Below are 9,496 nucleotides of genomic sequence, written 5' to 3'. Positions count from 1 at the left end.
ATTATGCAGCTCAATACAAGTTTCAAGATATAAACAATTTCATATATCTAATTTAGAACAAGTTTGACAATGATATTTAAAATACATATGCATGTGTAACACGTATAACACAAGCTAGCCTCCACCCCCTCCCCCCCCCCCCCTCCCTCACAATAACAAACAACAACAACAGGGCAGGATCACACCACAACAACAACAAGCATCAACAGACAACTTTGAATAGAAAACATTTACCTATGGTTAGAACCTCCTCCTTGTCGTCAAAATCAATGTCATCTCGCCAATCCGGAAGTGCTTTTGGTCGTAAGGACTTACATTTTTTTGGGATCTCTTCTGATTCGTTTCCACTTTTTTGTCTTTCATGATTATTCTGTGGAGCTGTAGCTGAAGTTTTCACAGCACCTGTTTCACGGTTTCGGATTCCTCTTGTAGCAGGTTTTGGGCGCTCAGGAGGTTTGTGAGAAGTAGAAGGGGAGTTCAATGAGTCTGGTGCAATTGAATGTGGAACATTAGGTGGGATATTAGGTGGGACTAAAGATGTCTGGTGGGTATTTTTTTTGCTGACCTTGCGTAACCGCTTCCTTAACTGAATTTAATGTTGAACCAGGAGGGTTTTTCCAAATGGATCCTAAATTATTAGGTGGTGGGTGGTCACATTTTGTAGTGGAAATGGGTGGAGAAAAAGGTCCCCATTTGTCATCCTTAAGAACCTCAGTTTGTGGTGACTTTCTAGCTTGTTTTTTGGTGGGTTGTGAAGCTTCAGCAGCAGAAGAAGTATGTGCATTAGAGATAATTGGTGTCTGTGATGATACTAGATCTTGTGACTTGGCTGTGGCAGCAAGTATGTCCCTTGCTCTCTTGCTTCGGTACATCATACTTTACCTGATAAATTCGCAAAATAAGTTATTAAAAAGAACAGAAATAAAAAATTATCATAAGCGTGACAATAAGATTAGTCATCAGAAGATTCAAAACCAAATTAAGAAACCATGAAATAAGAAAAAAAATGAGCAACATAGTAGATTTGAAATAAGAAACAAGTATTGAATATAGTAAGCACAGTTAAGAAGCCCAACAGTGAGTTAAATGCATAAAAGCCTCTTTAATTAAGAAACAAGAACAACAACACTTAATCTTAGGAATCCAAAAAGCACAAAAGAAGCAATCATCTTCAGCTAAAGGTTCCAAGTAGTCACTGCAATCAAGTTTTCTAGCACTTCTAGGCTTCTAGAACACACCCTAATCCATATGTTTAACATAAAGCACCAGCAAGTATATATAAAATGCATGAAGACAGGTAAACACATCAAGAAAGATTAACAAAGTTTGCCCACACATTTTATAGTCATCATCCTTTTTTAGAAAAATAAATTTTATTGAAACTTCACATGAAATGATACATTAAGTGGACAATATGTTCTAACAGAGAAGCAGATAAAATTTTTTTTTAGAAAAAATCAACAAAATAACCCAACACTGTAGCCAATGAATTTTGCAAATACACACACACAAGCTGCAATTTAGTTCTGATGTTCAGAGCTGAATTCAAAACTGAATTCAGATTTGGATTTCAGTTCTAGAATTCATTTCTGATGTTCAGAGCTGAAATCAAAACTGAAATCCAGAACTGAATTCAGATTTGAATTTCAGTTATAGAATTTAGTTAACAGAAACATAAATTAAGTTGACAAAATACAAACTTTGATGAATTAGAATAACTAAATGAAATATAAAAATACACACCCATCAAAATTTATGAACTCAAATCTATAATAAATTATAAATGTTGTAAACAAATTATTTAGGTATATCAAACAAGTCCCTAGGCTTAGTTTTCACAACATGACACCACCCTTTTTGTATCTCATCTTCAATATAAAAAACTTGTTTTGCATTAGATGAGAAAACAAATGGATCATCACGCAAAAATCGACCAGTGTGCATCAACTTTGAGAAATTGATACGAACACTTCCATTCAGATTTGTTTTGATACCCCTACGGATATCGACCCAATCAAAACGAAACAATAAAACCTTATATGAACCATAATAATCTAATTCCAAAATTTCTTTGAGTTTTCCATAATATTCATGACCCTCTGCTTCCACCATGATTCCTGAATTCTGAGTTACTCGAAATCGCTCACGATCCACAATATCAAATTTGTAACCATTGATAATAACACTTTTCATCCTTTTCCCGCGGTTACTCAAGCCACCGGCTAAGGCTTTTCTTAACTTTCCATCTACCGTGCTATCATCTAAATTATGGACCTATAATTCGAGAATAATGAAGTTAGAATTAGAAAGTTGTATAATATGAAAATAAAAAGACCCTAAATGTAAAAGCATATGACCTGGCTTTGCAACCAATCTGCAAATTCATCAATTATCCACAGATTTTCAATAGATTCATCAGCTTGACTTCTTCCAACGTCATTTTCTTGCCTCTTTAGTTTTAGGAACTCACTATCGATATTGTAAATTTTATGTTAGTAACAAGTATATATTGGACGCTTTAACTAAAAACATAATGCTACTTACTTGAGCACCGGGGTTAGTTCATCAGAATGTAGTAAAACATAGCGATGAGCTTGCTTTAAACTTCTATCATCCAAACGGACATTTTCTTTTTTTCCAACAACACGACCACCAGAGTTATACAAATAGTTGTCAATGTTTGATACACCATCCTCATTCCTTCTAGGTCTATTGAACATAGTCTCAACACTTTCTAAATATCTCAAACAAAATGCAATTGTCTCCCACAAAAGGTAACCTTCCGCTATAGATCCTTCCGGTTGCGCTTTATTGCTTGGTGAGATTTCTAAAAGGCCAAGTACCTTGAATTATAGTAACGATTTTGTATGTGAATGTGAAAGAATAGGAAAAATTATTATATAAAAATAAATAATACAAATAAAAAGAATATTAATAATAATAAGAATAATAATAGTAAAAATAGTAATAATAATAATAATAAGTACCTTTCAACAGGATACATCCATCTATAATGAACCGGTCCGCCTAGTCTGACCTCTTCTACTAAATGAATTAGTAGATGAACCATGATTGTAAAAAATGTAGGTAAAAATTCTTTTTCAAACTTGAAAAGAGTCAACAAGAGCTTTGATTGAATGGTATCTAATTCTCTTGTATCTATAGCAGTTGAACATATCTTTTTAAAAAAGTCAGACAACTCTTCAAGCAAGTCAATAACTCTTGTGGCATTCGACGCCCTTAAAGCAACCGAGAGGATATCTTGTATGAGAATATGATGGTCGTGACTTTTCATATTAATAAGTTTCCGTTGCTTTAGATTTACACATCTTTGCAAATTAGATCCATATCCATCAGGAACTTTCATCTTTTTCAAGACTTTCAAAAATCGTTCTTTCTCCTCGTTAGACATGGTGTATGCAGTCGGCGGGATGTAACCTTGAGGGTCGATCCATAGATGAGGTTTTATATTCAAATTCTTTAGGGCTTCTCTGCCACTCTCATCATCCCTACTATTATCCATATCTAAAAGAGTTCCTAATAAAATATCGGACACATTCTTTTCAATGTGCATAACATCTACATTATGTCTAAGAGGATTATGCTCCCAATACTCTAATTCAAAAAATGTACTTTTCTTTTTCCAAAGAATATGATCACCATCGGGATCGCAATAATCATCAAGTTCATTGGCAGCTTTTTTCCCTCTTTTTTTAGGAACTTTTTTTGTCTTCCCATATACATACTTTACCCCTTCTTGTTGCTTCAAAACTTCGGTCCCGCTAGTACGAATCGGAGCAATACCATATTCTTCTTTCCCATCAAACAAATTAGCTTGTGAACGATATGGGTGATCAATAGGCAACCATTATCGATACCTAGTGTAGATAATTTTGCCACAAAATCTATCTGAATGAGTAGAATGAGTGCAAGAAGGACAAGCTTTGTAGCCTTTCGTACTCCAACCTGACAGCATAGCATAAGCCGGAAAGTCATTAATAGTAGAGTGTAGGGCTGCTCGCAGTTTGAAGTTGCTTCCACTATAAGAATCAAAAGCATCAACACCTTCCCACAATAATTTCAATTCATGGATTAGTGGTTGCAAGTACACATCAATATCCATACCGGGACCAAATTTACCAGGAATAATTATAGAAAGAATAAAGGATGATGGTTTCATACAAAGCCATGGTGGTAAATTATAAGGAATGAGGACCACCGGCCATGTACTATAATTTGTGTTCATAAGACGATATGGATTAAAACCATCACTCGCTAGGCCTAATCTAACACTGCGAGGATCATCGGCAAACTCTGTATATTTTTCATCAAATTTTTTCTAGGCCTCGCCATCAGCAGGGTGTCGTAGAATCTTATCATCCTTACGATTAAAGTGCCATCTCATGTCCTCTGCAGTTTTAGATGACATGTAAAGCCTCTTTAATCTAGGGATAAGGGGAAAGTACCGCATTACTTTAGCTGCCTCGCCTTTCTTACATGCTTCTTTTCCTTTTTTATTTACATAACCCTCCTTTCCTTTCACATTTTTCCACCTTGATGTCTTACATATATGACACTCACTTTTATTTGCGAATTCGCCCCAATATAACATGCAATCATTTGGACATGCATGGATTTTCTCATATCCTCACCCTAAATCATTTATTATCTTCATGCCTTCATAATAGGACGATGGAAACTCCTTAATAATGGGAAATGCGTCAATTAGAAGTTCAAGTAATTTATTAAATGACTCTGTAGACCAATGGAACATACACTTTAGGTGAAACAAATGCAATAGAAATGAAAGTTTCGAAAAAGTAGTACACCCCTCGTATAGACCTTTTTCAGAAGCTTCCATGAGATTTTTATACTTTGCCTGTTCTCCATTTGAGAATGTTCATTGATACTCATCATCTACCTCACGATAAATGGTAAACCCCTCATCCATGTCATATGAATTGTCATCCTCAATACTTTGTTCATTAAATGATGGATCTTGAGTTTTGTCGGTTTGTTGTGTATTAAATCTAAAAGCTTCTCTTAGTAACCCGTCCATATCATCTCGACCTACTGCATTCACTTGATCATCACTTAGATCATAGGTCTTACTCCCTTCATCTTTACGATGAAATATCCAATTTCTATAGTTTTTATAAAAACCATAAAATAAAATATGCCCTCCAACATCTTCTACAGAATTCGTTTTATTTAACTTGCACTTATTACATGGGCATTTAGTTTCCCATGTATTTGGTAAAAGAGTCTCTTTAGCAAGTTCCAAGAATTTCATGCAACCTTTAAAATAACCAGGATCACCTCTTGGTAAATCAATCCAACTAGTATCCATGTCTACAAAGAAGTATATAGTTAATTGCCAAACAAAAACTATGACAGTAAGTAATTCAAGCCTACAAACTTGTTGTGGGTGAAAGAAGAAAATTAGAAAGAAACATGCAACAACAAAAAAAAAAGTTTACAAATAGAGTATACAACACTATATTCATAACCACCGGCTTTAATAGAATATACAACATTAAACCCTTGATATACATAGATTTTAAATAGAAAACAGGCACCAAGGCACCAATACAGTAGCAGGTCATGAGTATTGGGCAAGGGAATGAGTGAGAGCTCATAGGAAGACAAAATGCAACAATTATGAAATTTCTTAATACAATTGTCCACGGCCTTACATTTAGTGTCGTAGATAGTTAACAAAAAAAGGTAAGTCGAGGCATGAAGCTATTCAAATCCAACTAACTCACACACATCCATTTTGGTAATATATCTTTGCTAGACAACAATAGGAGTCTACTAGGACTGCATATATAGACTAAATATAAAATGTATAAAATTGAGACTTTCAGGATGATGTACAACTGCATTTTTACTGTCAATTACTCAACCATAACAAAATTAGACAAGATTATGAATATATCGATGTTTGATGCAATGAAAATCGTACCTTAATAAACTTTGGCTTGTCTAAAACCACAAGCAAAATGTAACTCTCAACCAGAAATCTACAACTACAACAACATCAAAGGAAATTTCTGTTTATAAAGAAAACTTTTAGCCTCATGCTTCCCTCCAAACATCATAGAGTTGTTTAAACATAATGCAAATCATTTATGACAAGTTATTTAACAGTGTTCCACCTTAGAAGTAAGCTTTCTGCACATAAATTTCTGTCAATTATGTAAATTCATACATTGCTTACTTTTATCTCTAAGAGGCAATTGTCATCACTGAGCAATTGTCAATATTTGAGATTCTTGATTCAAAATAAGAGCTAAAAAAATATAGGCAATGAAAGAGAACTAGGCTAGGGGAGGCAGTAGTGATTAGATTGTAGCCAACATTAGTGTTTCAGATTGGTATCCTTATCAACGTGTCTACTTTTTGGAATTATTTTTACTCTCCTAAAACAATTTACCACAGATAAATTAACATTATTTTCTTATACCTGATATAAATATAGATATTAGATTCCTATAAAGTACAATCAAATTTTCAATAAGACCTTTTCAGCTTCCAAACTACCAAACTACAAGAATGTCTTGGTGGAGGTAGCTTTTATCTTCCACATTTTCATGGACTCGTGAGGAAAAAGACTATGAGAGACAGAGATATGAGAACATGGAAAAGTATACAGAAAAAACAATCAAAATTAGATGAGCAATATAGGAAGAGCATAATGGCATTATCAAAATTAGAATAATACAATGATCTAAACTAAACAAAAAACTTCCAGCTTTGTGCAAGGGATAACATTTAATCAGCAATTATCAATTTCAACTATATCCAAAGTTCCCAAACCTAGGATCATGTCTCGTTCACACTGCTGCCTTGCCTCTATACATATCATAATAACGAACAAACAAACTTATACATTCTTAACAATAAGACTTGATTCATCAGCAGGCCGTGAGTATTGGGGTTGTTGTCTAATGATTTATAAGGGAATGAGTATTGCTTCTAAGAGTAGAGCATGTGAAGACAGAATGCAATCATCAGCCACAAAATTACCATAGAAAAACAAGAAACTCAAATCAAAAATCCATAAAATTCATATCAAAACCCATAAAATTCAAAGCCTACAAAATTCATATCAAAAACAAGAAAATTCAAAGCCTATAATATTCATATAAAAAACCCATAACATTCCAAACTAAAACCCTAAAACGCCATAAATATCATAACAAAAACCAAAAAACAATTTGAAAAAAAAAACATGAAAACTTGGATTTAAAAACATAATTCACGAAAAAAAAAACAACATAAAAAGAAATTAATTTATCTAATTAAGGGCAAAAAATTACCTCGCAATAAGAGATTGATTCTTGTTCTTCACCAACGCAAAATCGAAGACATGCAAACAAATAATTCCCAATTTTAACGAAAATTTAGAGAATTGTGATATATTAGGTGCCAAAAACAATAGAGATATATACCTAGCAACAATATTGTTCAGCAAATTGTAAATTAATACCTCAAATTTATGAAAGTGACGAGCCACAAAACCCCGAATTCCTTGAAATTTAGCAAGCAAAACCCAGAAATTAACCTAAAATTTGTGATTTTTTTTGTCGCTGATGAAAGTGATGATGGAGTCCAAGTTTAGAGGAAAGCAGAATAGATGGGCAGTTTAATTGGGAACCTAATTCGACTGAGTGTGAAAATACACAAACCCGCTAATTATTTCATTAAAAAAATTCAAAATTGCGGGCAACCATACTCACGTGCATAACACGTGAGTTTCTCGATGCTTTTACGTGTCGAGAAAATTTCTGACTACAAAAAGCGTCGCGAACAGACGGAACCAAAAATTATACACTGACGCCACTTCAACAGCATCGAACCAATTACGTCCAAAAATCACTCTTTTTGTAGTAGTGTGTGCCTACTTGACTAATTGTGCATTATTGGTTGTGCATACGCTATGCGTTTTTTCTAACCGTTTGTTTGACTTGTGTTAAGATTAAATAAATTGATTTATGACTAAAAGAACTTTGCCTAATTAATTATTTCATTAATTAATCTGAGTAATTAAAGTTTAAGAATTTAATCTGAGTTGACTTAGTACGACTTTAGGCATACCCTGTAGAGTAAAAATACCAAAAGTAGTTCCAGTTCGACGTTCTAGCAATGGCGCCAAGATTTAAACTGCAACGCCACTTTGTGGAGCGTAGCGCCTGGCGACAATCCTGTCGTCTGGCGCTACACTGCAAAGAGAGGAGCCAGTCCTGTCGTTTTGGCGACAGTTCGATTTGTTGCTCGAGTCATCACCTTATGTCTAATTAAGCAGTTTTCTAGTCAATTCAGTTGATTTTTACTGGTAATAACACCTTGTCAAGCCATTAATCGAATCTAAGCACTAAGTCCCATGGTCTTACATAAGAGTCAAAGTATGTCACTAACACTAACCACATAAAGCACACACGAATTTACACTTTGACCATGTCTAAGGGAGTCTTGTATGCGTGTATTTTCCGTCATTTTTTTTTTTGGGGGGTAAGTCGGATATTAATCCTCCAACTAAATCAACTTGCTTTCAACTCCCAAAAATATATACCTTACTTTTGCCAAAAATATGCACCTATCTTTGCTTTTTCTTTTTCAAACTGTAAAGTCAAGGTCAATTTGAGTCAAGTAATTAAAAAAAAATGGTTTAGTTTACAGCGCGTGGTCAAGAAAGGAAGGGCGTTTGATAAAAGACAAACTTTTTATTCAAGTCCAACTTTTCGACAAGCCCGTTGCTCGTAAAAGGAAAGCAAAGACAATAATGGCAACTCAAGAGGAAGTTAATGAGCTCAGGAACCAACTGATTACTGTGACTGAGGCGTTAAAGGTTCTAACCCTCAAGATTGATGATCCAGTGAAACAACAACAGATGGACCTCATGCAAGAGAGTTTGAGCAAACTGTCTAGTGACTATAAGTTACAAGGAATTAGCTCACAAGGGGTCTCGGTGGACAATGATCTTCTTCCGCAGAAGTTCAATGCCAACGATATCCCGAAATTCAAAGTGACTGACAACCCTTACTTTCTTTTAAGAGCCTTCGAAACAATAATGAATATTAAGGGTATCGACAAGAAGGTGTTTCCCTCCTTGTTTTCACTATCTCTCGAAACCGTTTTCCAACAATGGTTCTTTTCTCTTGAGAAATAAAGAACCAATACTTTGGAAACCATAGTAAACGCTTTCATTGATAGATACAAGTGCAATATTCAAGTTGAGACTACTATAGGGAACTTGAAATCCTCAAACAAAAAGAGAATGAAGGTTTCACCTCTTTCTTCAACAAATGGAGAGAGACCTCTGCTAAGATGATCGAGGTGCCGAGTGAAAAAGAATCTGTGAGGTTATTCATCAAGAACCTTCAAGAGAAGTATTCCAAGCATCTTAAATACCGAAATAATCTCCATACCTTCAAGGCCGTCTATGACATCGAAATCAATATTTAAGACCACCTGGCTAAGCTGAAAGCTG

The 9,496-nt window shown here is 34.6% G+C and overlaps 1 long non-coding RNA gene across 1 annotated transcript; it reads right to left on the bottom strand.

Moving 5' to 3' along the window:
- Nucleotides 1–565: 565 nt before the first annotated feature.
- On the bottom strand, nucleotides 566–7,689 carry LOC145555852 (uncharacterized). The gene is made up of 4 exons (XR_014091593.1): nucleotides 7,496–7,689; nucleotides 7,326–7,351; nucleotides 5,969–6,032; nucleotides 566–882 (listed from the first exon to the last, which is right to left on the bottom strand). It is a non-coding gene; the product is annotated as an uncharacterized LOC145555852 (long non-coding RNA).
- Nucleotides 7,690–9,496: the final 1,807 nt, after the last annotated feature.

This window comes from Chenopodium album, chromosome 8 (assembly GCF_948465745.1).
Source record: "Chenopodium album chromosome 8, dcCheAlbu1.1, whole genome shotgun sequence".
In the NCBI taxonomy this organism is placed as follows: Eukaryota; Viridiplantae; Streptophyta; class Magnoliopsida; order Caryophyllales; family Amaranthaceae; genus Chenopodium; species Chenopodium album.
The sequence above is the reverse complement of the archived record's forward strand: the minus strand, read 5'-3'. Positions and strand labels throughout refer to the sequence as shown.